Here is a 16,027-nt window from a genome sequence, read left to right on the forward strand (position 1 = left end):
TTTATTTGAAGTGTGAAAATATATATATATATATATATATGGGGCTTAGTACTTGAGCATACATGCATTACGGCATTAGAGATATTTCTCCATCATTGTTATATAATGAGGAAAAATATTTGATTAATTGATTGTGTTTGAATTATTATGTGTATGTAGGTGACAGGCAAATTATAGTTTATGAGTTCACAAAATTAGTTTAACCAAGCTCTTGTTAGGTAATCTTAAATGTTTTTGTGTTGTGTAAGTAATTTGTGGTTGCGTTGTTGATTTCTGAGAGGGGAACGCAGAGATAGAGGGGTTGCAATTGCAACGTTTCGGTCCCTTGAAAGGAGACAAGGCGGGTGAAACTTTTCTTTCTTAAAATTTTCGCATCTTTTCATGAATTCAGATTAATAATTAAAATGTCTCACCTATTTACTTCTGTGTTTTTCTCACTTTAAGAACACAAATCTCCTTGTTTTATTTTACTATTGCATTGGTATGAAATAAAAGAAGAGTGTACTGGTATGGGTGATGGTGACGACAGCAAAGGACCCGAAGAAGGAAGGTTCGTGGCATCTCGAAATAAACAAAAACAGGAAATCCGTGAAGAAAAACAGCAAACAAAATAAAATAAAAAAGCACTTTAATATTTTCCAGAACTCAATTAATAAATAGAAAGCGGAAAAGCGAAATTATATTATTATTACTATAAAATTTAAAAATGATAAATGTAACAAAAGAAAAAACAAATATTCTGTACATGTTTAAAAAAGAGGGAAAAATTGTACACCTTTTTCTGACAAAACCCTCGACGGAAACAGACATTTAAACTCAGAATTGCTTAATGGTAGAAAAAAAAAAAGTAGAAATAATTTGAATTACTTAAATTATAGGCCAGCTGGTAAAAAACACGTGGCAGCAGATGAAGAATGGGAGGGCGAGAGTAAAAAGAGAGGTGAGAATGTGTGAGGAGTGAGGAGTGAGGAGGTACGTAATAATGGTATATTATTCCAGTTTCTCAGTCTGACGAAACTGCGAAGTAGCCTTACTAGCTTGGAATGCATGACACGTGTGACCCATCCCATTTGGTTCATTTATTTTAAAATATGTGGAGATTATAAGCATTTTTATATTATTAAAAATAGTTAATTTTTATAATAAAAATAAACCCTGCTTACTTGGTACCAAATTTGGTGGCCTTGTTGTTTTTTAATGCTCCCATAGGCCATACTGACCGATAATCTCACAAGTCACGACCTTCTGATTTATCAGTTCTGACCACCGACCAGACTTTGCATCTTTATACCCTCTAACTTTTCTCTATTTTGGGTCAAGCTCACGGAGAATTTATCTACCATAATACATGTTCAAACACTATCATCGTCAGGATCCAAATAATTACTCTAGTCTACACACATTTTCTACTTTTTATAATATACTCAAGTTTTCACAACAAGGATTACATTTCCATAAAATTTTACTTTTCTATACCAACTAATATTAGTTTTAGATTATTTATCATTTCTTACATTCTTTATATTACATTATATTTCAACACTTTTTTATGCTTTTACGTATTTCAAACATGTTTTATATAATAATATTCTAGTAAAATTTGTAAAAAGTATATATATATATATATATACATAAGGATCTAATTACTTTAACAGTAAATTTTTATAAAATTATTCTATTTAATCACTCATGTTCAACATTAAATTTTAACGAATTAATTATTAAATTATATTTTTTAATACATATATTATGTTTGTAAATTTTTTAAAAAAATTATAAATTATTTGATACTTTATTTTATTAATTTAAATTGATGAATGCTTATAAAAATATTATGTATTAGTGATTTAAATTTATATAACGGATTTCTAAATTTTTATAAATTTAATGAGTTTTTAATACAGATTATATTTGTAAATTTTTAAAAAAATAAAAATTATTTAATATTTCATTCTATTAATTTAAATTGATGAATGCTTATAAAAGTATTATACATTATTAATTTGAATTTGTATAATAAAATATTATATAATTTTTATTTTATTTTTTTTTATAAATTTAATAAATTTTTATATTCACAAAAATTATGATTCAATCTCTAGTTACGTAATTAAACGAAATATATCTCCTACCACTCACGCTAACTCAAATTAATGTCAAGTATAATATTTAAAGTTAGACTATATGTATTATGAATATATTTTCAACTTTAACTTAATGATTTTTTTTAATGGAAAAAATGTGATTTGGAAGGAACATTTTTTTAAAGAGATTTACTAAATTTTTTAGTAAATATTAGTCATTAACAAGATTAATAAAATACTTTATCCTATTAATAAATATTTTGTCCTAATAATATGATTAAAAAAAACAACTGATTTTGTCATTATTATGATTAGGATGCCATTAATTCGAAGCTGAAATATGTGTAAGATTTCCAATTTTTACTCGTCTACTCCTTGTCCTATGTTAAAAATTTCCAAGCGGTTATCAAGTATCAACTACGACATCGATAGTTTGTCACAATTAATGAGTTATTTTTCTCATTAAATTTTACAAAGTGAGACTCCAAGATAACTTAATGCTAAGTTTAATGCAAACTCATGTTCAAGTTCAACCCAGGCAATGAGGGTCAGTTATATTTGACAACTGATTTTCTTTGTATTAAGTTTATATATTATTATTTTTTTTATAGTTTTTTTAATCTTTATATATTTCAAACATGTTTTTATTACATTATTATTCCGGTCAAAGTTGAATATTATTGTTCAAGTCAAAGTCAAAGTCAAAGTCGAACTTTATGTTATTGAGTATGGAATTTAAATTAGGCTCTATCCATTTTGAGTGTTTTTTTTTAAAGTAATTTTGTTACTCTTATATTATTAAAAAATAGTGTATATGTTACAGTAACACAAAGTATGTTATTAAGTTTTATTTAAAATTAATGTTAAAATTATTTGTAAATTATATGAAAAAAAAAAGAGAATATATATATATATATATATATATATATATATATATATATTGTATTTATAATGATATTTTTTTATATATAACATTTTTAACTTGTCCATTAATCTAAATCTCTTAATCATTACTTCTTCTGGATTTATATATAAATAAAAATGTTTAAATATTTTTTTACTAAAATATAAGCAAATTTTAATCAAATTAATTTTATTTAATGTTTATAATAAAAAAAAATACTCCTATAACAATAAATAAGAACATTATCTATAATAAATGTGTTTAAGAATATTTTAGTAAATATAATATATATTTTATATAAAATCATAAAAATTAAATATAGTTAATTACCTCTATTAATCTATGTAAAATTATTTTTTCTGTTTATATAAATTCAGAGAGTATATTAATTAAAATATTGATAATTGGTCACAGTTAAAGTGAGGTGTTTACACTAAATCTCCTTAATGTTCTTTATAAAGTAAGAGTCAAAGACAACTTATGTTTAGCCAATCCAAACTTATGCTTAGCCTAATTTGGGAGGGTTTAGTTAAATTTGATACTTGACTTTATTTTTATTAACTTTAGATTTTTTTCCTGTCTTTTCTTTGTTTGATTTATATTGCTTTTTTAACACTAATATATATTTCAAACATGTTTTGTTACCTTACTATTCTTGTCAAAGTTGAGCTTTAAATTACCAAGTATGAACTTTAACGTTAGCCTGTATCCATTTTGAGTGTATATCTTTGACTCTTTTTTCAACTGTTTTTCGTCACTTTTATAATTGGAACATCATTAATTCAAAGGACACATGAATATAGGTAAGCTAAAATATTGACAATGTTTCCTGTTTTTACTCAGTTGTTCCTTGTCATCTGATCAAAATCTCATAGTTGATATCAACTATGACAATGGTAGTCACTCACAATTAATATAAGTTGTTTAGGCTAAATCTCCTCATTGATCTTGTTACAAAGTCAGAGTCAGTCAAGGACAATTTATATATATTTCTTATGCTTGATAATAGAGTTTGAATCTATGCATCCGCTATTATTTCTTGAAACTAATGTTTATTTTTAATTAAGCTCACGGCTCGCCTAACAATTAAAGATTTATATTTGATAATAAAGGATTTGTCAACCAAGTTTGAGATAAACTAACTTAGTAAAATTAGATGTCGAAAGAATTAAGAATTCAATAATATAATATTAGGAGACAAATTTAGAGATGTTGATGTAATGGACTAATTTTGATTTTGGGTAAAATAAAATTTCAACCAATTAATTTTAATTGTTTTATTTGAATTAGATTTACAAAATATATTTTTCTAATTCGAATCAAGTCAAACAAAATAATCAAGAATAGGTTGATGATATTTGAAATAATTGTTTTTTTTTTTTCAAATGACAGACTTCTATTTTTTAAAACACAAATATATAATATACATGATATCATCTTAAATTTTAAATATAAACCTATCATTAAAAAAGTGAAAGAAACATTGAGTATAAATAAAAGAGTAATGTAGAAAAAAAAAATCAATGTAAACTAACATAATTTAATATTTAAAATTAAAGTAGTCTAACATAATTGAATAATGGATAGAAAAAATGCCTAATAAATAAATATATTGTTGAGAAAAATATTAATTAAATTTTAAAATTATAAAATGTAAATTATTTTTAGACACAAAAATACTAAAGGAACTGAATATTTGGGACGAAAAGAGTATCAATATTAGTAAAAAAAATTGCAATAATATTAACAACTTGTTACTTAATAGATTAATTACTAGCAGCAGACACAACTAAATACCTAGAGTTAATATAAATATTATATATATATATATATATATAAGAGTTATAATAATATTAATATAATTTTTATTAAGTATATTACTGTGTAATTTATAATTTTTTATTTGGATTAGTTAAATTTTCAACACTCATAGTGATAAAATTACACTCAAATATCAATCATTGCGGTGGGCCTGTGTAATCCGTTGTGCTATGCAAAGATGCTAACATATTATACATACCCTACAATGCAATATTCTAGAATTTCAAAAAGTTACTAACCCATTATTTTTTTTTTCTTTAAAATGAATAATAAAGCTAATCACAAAGTTGTCATAAATATTATGATGAAAAAGAAAAACTGTAGGGTCGCCTCTACTCTCATTTGTTTCGGTGGTACCTCTTCCTTTAATTATTTATTTATTTTATATTTATATAAGAAAAAAGACATTCCATCATGTCACCATCAAATGATAAAATTAACATTTTTCTAATTGTAGTTTTTGTATCTATTTAATCATACGTATTTTTTTCTTCACAAAGTATATATTCATATATTATTATCAATATTTATTATAAAGAATATATAATTTTTTTCTCTACTTTTTAAAAGATCATTATAATTCTCAAATTTCAAGAAAAAAAATCTCATATTTTTCCTGAATAATCACTTCAAATCACCTATTTCATTATTTTTTTATTAATTAAAATAAAATCGATTCAGAGATTATGTACACCAAATAAAGTTATCCTTGTTATTAGTATAGATATGAGGTAGCAATTAATTAAAGCTAATTTGGCGAACAACTAATAGTGTAATATATTTAGGTCAACAGTTGAACCTTGAACGTGACAGTGAAAAGAAATAGTTTTTTTTATAGACTAGCTAAATAAAGTCACCAATCTGTTTCTGAGTTTCTCCTTACTATCACGCAGAGAATTTGAATTTATGACCCTTGGTACTTCTTTTTTTGAATTTAAATAAAATCTATAACTCACGATAGTAGTTTAATTTCTTTTTCTTTCTTTTTATAACGGTGAAATTGGATAGAATTTTTATATATAAAATAAACCTAATCTTTAAGTAAATGTAAAATATCATTAGAAAGCATCCACTTACTTTATTAATGACTTATAGTCTCTGCTTTGTATGCAAGAAATGGGTAAAAGATACAGAGAGAAGACGAGGAAATATAATAAAGAAATTAGTTTATTTCTTGAAAATTTGCAATCTTCTTAGAGATAAAGTGTTACACCGTCCCTTTTTCTTGTGTCAAAATGCATATTCTCTTCTTGCTACCAAGTTGATTTATTTATTTTTTGCTATGAAAAAAAAAGGAATTAATAATATTTATTATAGTAGTAGTAACTTTTAATAAAAAATATTTATCAGTTTTTTAACCCATTACCTTAATAAAATCGATATTAAACATGTATGTGTGCTGTCGTGGTCAACAAACATTTATTGGTCCACTTTGATGCTACTTGGGCCAGAGCCCATTCGGAAGCAAGACTTTGACTAATTTAATGTTATTGGGGGATGGGAATCAACGACTATATCATTTAATCACATATGTCACAAAATATGCAGCTTCTTTGAAAATCAAGGACAATCAAATTAATGTTACTCGTTCCAATGTGTAGCATACGTTGTGTTATTTCTAATTTAATTTCTTTTATATTTTTTTCTTCTTCTCCTTAAGAGATAATTCTTCATACATTTGTCAAGCTAAATTACCATTCGAAATGGCAAAAGGCAGTTCTTCATGCATGAAGATTTAATTTAAAAGTTCATTAAAAAATAATAAAATATGTATTTAAATAAGTTACTATAAGCGTGATATGTTTATGTCATATAAATAAATAAATAATTGTATCATATATATTTTCACCAATATCTTATTATTAAGTTATCAAATAATAAGTCGTTGAAAAAGACTCGTAGGACATACTTAGACTTAATGATATGTTTGGATGGAGAATTTATATAGGGTTATTCATTTATTTGAAGAATTTTAAATTCTTTGAGGTGAAATGCTTTGTTTGGATGAGGAATTTACAAAGAATTTGAAATTCAAGCATTTGTGAAATTTCTTCAAGTAGTAGAATTTTAAATTCTCCCAAAAATGGGAGAATTTGAAATTCCTCATATTTGTTTTCTTATTTCACCTATATATTTTATCTTATCTCTTCATTCTTTTAATTATTGGATATTCAAAAATATTTTTAAAATTATTAAATATTATCTAATATTAATTTTTAAAATTTTTAAATATTTAAAAATAGATTAATATTTATTTTTATAAAATTTAATTTTAAAATCTCAACATATAAATATGTTTTTAAAATCAATTTTATTATGGTGAAATCAAATTATCATATTCAACCTAACAATTTAAAATTTAAAAAATTTGAATTGACTCATCCAAACAAAATATTTTAAGAATGATAGAAATTGAAATCAAAGTAATTCAAATATCAAGAATTTAAAATTTCTTTAATTTGTAAAATTTCTCATCCAAACACACCATAAAGGTAGGGAATGCTTTTTTACATGCAATTTTATGTCAGAAGAAAATGGTTCTTTCACTTCTGAGTTTTCGGATATTGCCTTTTGTTATTCGGAGGAAATTAAATGCTTCTGAGTTTTACATGTAATTTTCTGCCACTGAATCATATTATATATTTTATTTGTCTTTTACTTTTTCTCCTTGGATCTGTCTAAGTAAAGTTGAAACTGAAACACACATTGGTATGTGTTGTTAGTGTGGTGAAGCAATAATTATGAATATGAAGAAGGAAATAGCAAAATATTCATTAACTTGTTGAGTAGAGGACAGCTTGCATCAGTGCTTTAGGAAAGGATATATCACAGGAATCAGAGAAAACCAGAGAAAAGTAATGATATTAGCCTTAGCTCACTTGGATCATGAGCTTCCGCGTATAATGCTTGCCTTTTAAGTTTTGCTTCTCTAGCCCAAGGAATCCTAGAAACTAGTGGTGTGATGTGATCTCAATACTAGCCCAATGATACTTGCAGATGGCAAGTAACAAATTCAAGGGTCATAGAAATAAATATTTTTTACTCTTTTGACTTTATTTTTCACAAAAACATTATGTTATTGTGGTTTTCTATCATTTGATGTTTGCAAGAAGGCCTGTGGCTATGATGGCATGATGATACTAGTGCTTCCATTGTGGCTGTTTGTTTGCACTATGCCAGTGACATGTTTGTCATAATCTTATAAATAGTTTCCTAATTTGGGCCTATCGCTTTTTTTATTTTCGACTTCCTTGTGGCATATGAAGGATCTGTTTTGAGTTGGTGGGAACATGCCAAAGAAGCAGTCATGTCACATTGACACGGACCAGAATTGTTTTGCCGATGCAACTATGTTATACTATACTATGTGATTGCCTTTTTGGGTACTCGTAGTGCCACCAAGATTTGATAAGATAACAAAGGTTGGAGTGTTCAGCACACACAATCAAACCAATTACCTACTATACAATTGGCTAATCTTCTAATTTTTCATAAGGTGGACATCATCGTCTAGTCACTAGTGGGTTTATTTATTTAGTAAAGTATTCTTTTGAGGCACTGCTTAGCTGGTACTACAATGTCATTGGTTCACCTATCTCCAACTGATTAGTACTCCTATCAGTTATGTGAGGAAGCCATTATTCAACATTAAACTTACCTCGAACGAAGTTTCAAGGTGGGTTGAAATTCCTTATAAAGATTACTTGTTTAGAAAGACGTAGTTTGAAACTTGAAAATCTCAACACCACTATTTTATTTATTTATTTGAAACTTGAAAGCAATTTGACAAACAGACAAAGTAAATTTTAAATCAAGAGACAGACTAAGGGTGTGTTTGAAAGAGCATTTACGTGAGAACTCCGGCATCAAAGACTATTTCCGTTTAGAGTAAATATTTTGTATTGTCCAAAAGCATCTTAAATTACACATCAGTATGTTTGGAATCTCCGCAATAAAATTTGTGATCCTCAGAGGAGTAAAATAACTCTTCTCAGTTCTCACAACTAATGCCTCTGATTTGAAAACCACTTTCCCTTTAAGTACTTTAACTTAAAAGTTCTATTATTAAAGCTAATTACTACGGTACCCCACCCATCATACAAAAACAGATATAGATAAGGACAAGAGAGGTGTGAATTCCCCTTAAAATATTGATGTGATGCTTATAATAAAAAACAAAAAAAATGATTCCACGTTAAGTGTATGATTGCACTTTACAAGCTGCAAAGATACGTATATTTGAGTTGGCTAAAATAAAAAACTACACAAGAGTAATGTGAAAAAATCTAGAACATTAAGAAACAGTTTTTTTGAAAAGTTAGGTAATATCTCTTATAAGAATATGCAAAGAGTGTACATATGTAAATTTGTACAAATAAGCAATAACATTACTCTAATAAATTAGCGTGTTGGAACAGCTAATGCTGCAAGATTTGCAGGGTCAAGGAAAGCACCTACTGCAGAAGCATTAATCAGCAGTTGATGACAAGTTATAATACCCTATCGACCCATCAACCAGCTGATAAAGGAAAACAAAGTTCACATAATTAATATTGCAGAAGATAGGAATAAAGCATGACAATACACTTTGCTGTTTCATGATTAACAAACAAATAAGTGGTCCAGATAAGATTATCCTTCTTTAATTTGTTTATTGCATTTACTCCCATAGTTAGTAGCTGGCTGGGCCCTGATCTCAAGAAAATGATGTGAAAATCTGGAAACTGTATTAACTAGTAGGTGTGCAGTTTTATATCCATCCTTTTAGGCAATTAAACAGTGTTCAGAAAAGAAGGTTATTGTAACTTACTATTAACTGACACAAGCCTCAATCTTAAAGACCGAGTTTAAGATAATGTCAAAAGCTTGATCCTAATTGAACCACCTATTTAGAGACTCAGCTAATTTATTGTGCTCTTCAGGAATCATAAAAGCATAACTTACGCCCTGCAGCCTAGCTGACATTAATACTGTGCACCAACTTTCTCATTTCTGAGTAAATATAACAAGTGCCCAAAACTTGATACATATGCATCTGCTTTACGCTCATGCACACCTGAGAATATTAGACAGCAAAAACCTATTGATATCAAATAGCCATGCCAAACCTTGAATCAATATTCAAGGCACTAAAGTAAATAACCCCAATAAACAAAATTTGTCAGAATAAAATACTTAAAGAACCCACTAGTTACGAAGCCAAAGTGTAGGGCAGTATATATATTTATATATTGCTTTTAGTATTCAGCTTGCTTCTACAATATTCAAGAAGATAAAAATAAACGGGTTAAGCAGCTTTTTTTTTTTCTTTTCTTTTTGTTGTTTTCACTTTTGCAATATCTGTTGAACTATTCAATATCAATGGACCCACATAACAAATCCCAAAATTCCCATTTACACATGGGTTCCTTCGTAGTGTTTTATAGTAGATCTCAACTCCTAACAAAGCAGTTAATGAAGAAATTTTAGCCTCTTGTGCTTTAGCCCATACTTCTTACTCCTTGTAACCATAAAAAGCATTTGAGACCTTGACATGTTTTACTTCCTTCTGTCCAATGCAAACCATATCACTGGTAGTCAGTCACTATGTAGTGCATTCTTTCTAATATTTTAACTTTTTCAACACAGTACTGGAACTTTAAGCAAAATATTCAAATTTAAAAATTAAAATTCTGTACTAGGAAATAATGGGCACGTACTATATCTAACTTTCAAACCAACTGTTGTATGAATAAATTTAATAACCTAAAAAATCAGCTTCTTCACATAATAAATTAATCTGCTTCTAAATAAAATTTATTTCTTGACTTATGTAATTTAATGGCGGTCAGCACCTGACAATGTACACAGGCTGACAATGTACATAATGTAAGGCGTGAAATGTCAGCATGTGTACATTGTGTAGCTACACCCTAACCAAAAAACTACAATGGTGGAGAAATTAAAAGTAATATTTTTATATAAAAATGTGTAATCAATATATTCTCACCATCTAATAAGGAAAAGTAATTTATTAATTATTTAACTATTACTACTAACACACTGGTTAATAGGAATTTTCTTAACAGAAATGAGTCATGAGAGAAGCTTACACATTGGTTGAGTTTAAACCGCATTGGTGCACTTGTCCGTACCATGGCTTTACAATTGCGCAATTGAAGAAGCCCAGGACCCATTTGCTTGATCCACTTCATTAATAGTACGGTGGGCTTATTATTTGGACTAGAAAATCCCAGAAAGAGAGCCGAAGATCCACTAACGTAATGCCTTTCGTTTTAAGCCCAATATATAACTGTTCATCGGGTTGTCAATGCAATAATACCCATGGCCATGGATCATTTCTTTTTTATAACCTCATGCAATAATGTCCGTATATTTTTTTTTTTTTTTTGGAAAATCGGTAGAAACCAGTCAAACCAAAAACCTGTTGAATTGGATAAATATATATTTTTAAAAAATTAATATATATATATATATATATATTTAATTGGTGTAAAAAAAATATTTAAACCTGTCACTTGCTCAAGTATAAATTTCATCCACTGAATTCACTGCTTTTTCTTCAAGCTGATTACGTGGATGATTTTATATATTTTATTTATTTATTTATATTCTCTCTCTCTCTCTCTTTTAACTATTTATGGCTATACTTAATTATTTACCCAATATATATATAGTTATATTATTCTTATTTTATCACACGTATTTTATAAACTTGTAAGTTCGTTCAAATTTTTTTACAATTATTTATCTCATTGTAAAATTTATTTATTTTAATTTTTATATTTTCATTTATGCTATGTTAATAAGAATATCTTTAACCATCAATTTGAATTTATATATTAAAGTATTAAATAATTTTTAAATTTTTAAAAATTTGTAAATTTAATCAATACATAATTTTTTTAAATTGATGTATATTTATAATTAAAATATATTATACATTAATTTAAATTTATATAATAAAGTATCAAATAATTTTATAATTTTGTGAAAATTTGTAGACTTGAATTATTTATTAAAAAAATTTAATTTAATTGAATCATTAAAATTTAACTTAGACTATGAGTTATTAAACAAAGTAACTCTACCAAAATAATTATCTACATGTATATATATATATATACATCAGAATTTTAATATTTTTATGCATCAGAATTTCAAATTCATTTTCATATTTTGTCATTTATTGTTATTATCTAAATATATTTGATTTGTTGCAAATTAAATATTTCATATTTTAACTAAAAAGTATTGAAACTTAGTATTTTAACAACGAGTGCAAATTTTCTATAGTGGAATGATAATTAGAGTTATGTTTACTTAAATGAAATGATCATAAAGAACGAATAAGTGTGACAAGTTTTATAGTCTAAGTATTATATGAATTAATTATTTAATCATTTTACTTTAAAGTGTTAGAATAGTGGATTAAGCCTAACTCAACCTTACAAAACCGGCTTGTAAGATGAGGGTTGCTTTCTACTTATATACTATTCAATTGTCTAATCTCTAGTCGATGTGGGACTTGAGTTTTTCCCAATACACCCTCTCACGTCCAACACTATTAGGCTTGGTACGTGGATAAATGGTGGGTGACCCTTTTTAATGATCTAGGATTGGCGAGACATGAGTTTTTCCCAATACACCCCCTCATGTCTATGAGACATGCATCAATAGTGGGTGGCTCATTTTTTAAAGTGGATCTAAATGACTCTGATACCATCTTAGAATAGTAGATTAAGCCTAACTCAATCTTACAAAACCGGCTTGTAAGGTGAGGGTCGTGGGTTTTTCCCGATATAAAGGACGTGCATTCTCTTTATTAATAAAACTTCAAACTTGTTTTAGTTGTTTAAAAGCAGTCACAAGGATTAGTGTCACAAATAAATAAATAAAGGCACCCTACATTATATATAATATAATATTATTTTAATTTTCACCTTTCTTAAGAAGAAACAATCAAGCAAAGGAGATATGGAAGTTGGTATTGTTATGACATTGAACCAATGATAAAAAGCATGTTTTAAGGCCCAGTTAAACAAAATTCAAGTCATATAATCCCCTTCAGATCTCAAACCTACCACTGGAAGTGATGGCTTTAGCATTTCTTCAGAACACATCAAGAGTCTTCTCTTTGCCTACTGCATCAGACAAAAATAGTGATCCAATAATTAAGAAAGGAGTAGAACAATCCCAGATTCTGTGGCATATGCTGTAAGTCCTCCAATTAATTTCCAGTAGGACCATATATGTAATGGAACCGCCCAATATAAAACACACCTGTACTTACACGAACTAGGTCGTCTTCCTAACTCGGATAAGTCATCTCTTCTGCTCGGCTTGTTTGAGAGCGTACGAGGTTGATTGACAAGATGAGATTCCTTTTCTTCGGTCTCTCTGTTTGAGCGTCTCGGATGTACCTGCAAAAAGGACTCCGACGATCAAGTTAGCCTAGCTTTTCCAGTTTTGCATATCATTATATTATTACCTGTGTGGAGTCGTCCGAATAACTGTGCAACTGCTATATGGTTATCTTCTGAGGGTGGTTACTTGTCCTTGTTTTCGTTAACTTACCGAGGTATCTTAATGATGCCTTCTATGATATGTCAGCATTCTCTGACGTCATCTTGGCATGCTTAAGAGGTCACGTCGGGGTGGATTAATTTGTGGGTATAGCCAAGGTTGGCTCTAGTTAGGTTGGTACAATGAACTCGGCTCAGGTCGGCTAGAGTCAGGTTGGTACAACACCCAAATTATTCTTTCTATTATTTCAATAACACCTCATATAAGCATCTTGAGGCTAATGTATAAACTAAGACGAAAATTTGATAGCAGTTGACAGAAACCTCAGCAAGCCAATACCATAAAATAATTTCAAGTTTAAAGTATTCTTATTCCCTTATATACATATATATAGGAAAATTCCTCAACCCATAAAAGAAATAGAAGAAAAAAAAAAGGAGAAGAGATGGTCGAGTTCAAGGTAGAAAAAGTCTCTAACTTGATTCAAAGAGTGGTTACTGATTACAGAGGGTACACTTATTTATCTAAAAATAATGAAACAAATATAACTTGAACTTGCGAACTGTGAGATATCAAAGGAGATCTTGTCTTGGTCCATTCGATCAGTCCCTCGAAGTTAGTAAGCAATTAGCTTAATGTGCAGCAAAAAAAACGCCAGAATTATCATCTCCATGCATAAGGTCAAAAGGCATAATATTAGCTTGGACTTTAGGCTTTCCCACTTATAGTCATAATAGACTTACATCTGTTGAAAAGTTTTTTTTTTTTTTCTTTCTTTTTCACTAACTGCATTCAGAGAACCTATGTGTGAATAAGAAACTAAGTTTGGCAACTGTTCTCACCAAACATGCGAATAAATTCCTAACAAAAGCTGGTTGAGAGAAATTGAGATATCTGGTATTTAACGGACTTTTACCATACATACATGCGTGAACCAAAGCAACAAAAAAGAGGAGAAAATCATTTGCGACAAATACATATTTACACGCCATTTGCTAGCAACAAAATAAATAAAGCGGAGATAAATAGGTGAGAAAAGATAAGATATAAAGTGAAATTTTGAGTAGTTTTCTTAATAAAAATAAGAGGGGAAAAAAAAAAGAGAAATTGTGAAATTGTTTGGTATGGATGGAAGAAGAAAAAATTGTATATTTAGTCAATTAAAATGTTGAGCAAGTAGATTCATTCAAATCAATGTAAGGTATTGCACATCATTTAAACGATTGATGCTGAAATTTAATCGGATAAAGTTCGGACTTGCAATGTAAGGTGCGTCAAGGTGGTTTAATCATTATTTTTAAAGTTTAATCAATTAAAGTTATAGTTTAGTGAGATACTTTTAGGGTATTTTTGTCAATGACTTTTATTTTGTGCACACAAGTAGACGACGAAATTAAAACATATGGAGTCAACTTTTAGTTATTTATTTATTTATTTATTTTTGCCTTCTCTAACTTTGAGCAACCAAACAAACCATCATTTACATATTATAAAAAAAACCAACATTTTAAAATGATATCTTTCTTTTCTCTCTCATTAGTTTCGTCGCTATATTACACATAAAAAAAACAGAGCGTTAATTTGAGCAAGGAATTAATGTCACCAATAAAATGTATAAAGTAATACACGAAAAAGTGTATTGAACATTGAGATATAAATTAAACAAGACAAGTAAAAGATTGCTAAAGTGCATGAAAAGCTCGGGAGAAAGAAGGAAATATGTTCTCCGAATAGTAACTAAATCAAATAAATAATCGTAATCTTCATCATGAAAAGCATGTGGTACTGAGTTGTTTGCATCACTCACCGGTGATAATTTAATATAACTAGGTTTATGCAAAGACCCATAATAGGCCATAGCATATATATATTGTCCTCTGCATTTTAGCATACTCACCACTTGGACATCAGAAGATGACCTGCAATTCTGCAAACTACAGCATCCTTGACTTGACACTAGTAGTTGTAAGTTGTATATCGAATATTTCATTATCTCTCATTTGCATTTTTTTTTTAAACTTCTATTAGCACAGATACCATATATATATAAATAGCTAGAGAGATACTGAAAGTGGCTTGAACTATTGATCGGATTGAGAAAGATCAATAATTTCGAACCCGATTTGATATAAATCAAGACTTTTCTGTGGTTTTACCTCCTCAGCCAGCAAGGCAACTGATTAGTTGCCCCTGAAGTAGTCAAAATAAATTGGTGGAAACCTCATTTCTGTCTTCCAAAAATACTAACTGTCGTTATTGTACAGTATTTTTGGATTCGCAACTGAGATTTTTCATTAAAAAAACAATTTTTAGACACTCAATATAAAATTCAAAATCTAGTAAAAGAAAAAAAGAGAACCAATTATAATAAGATAGGTGAAGTAAAATGATAAAAATAAATAAGAGGTGGTGTTGATGAAATATTTTAAAAAAATAAGATTTCAAAATATTAACACCCTTTTCGTAATAGTTTTAAAGCTATTATAATTTTTTCAACGTGGTCCACCCTGTTTCCAAACAAGTGCTTAGTTATTCAAGATTTTTTCGTCCATTCAGTCTCTATCTCATGTAACGTTAATATCAAATCATGTTCTTGATCATTAAAAACAACATGAATTAATTCCCTTAATCTTGCGGTCTGTTGACTGAATAAAATAATTAATGCTATTTTCCATGATCAAAGAACATAATT

The sequence above is a fragment of the Cajanus cajan genome, chromosome 7 (genome assembly GCF_000230855.2).
Source record: "Cajanus cajan strain Asha chromosome 7, NIPB_CcT2T_4, whole genome shotgun sequence".
Taxonomy (NCBI): domain Eukaryota; kingdom Viridiplantae; phylum Streptophyta; class Magnoliopsida; order Fabales; family Fabaceae; genus Cajanus; species Cajanus cajan.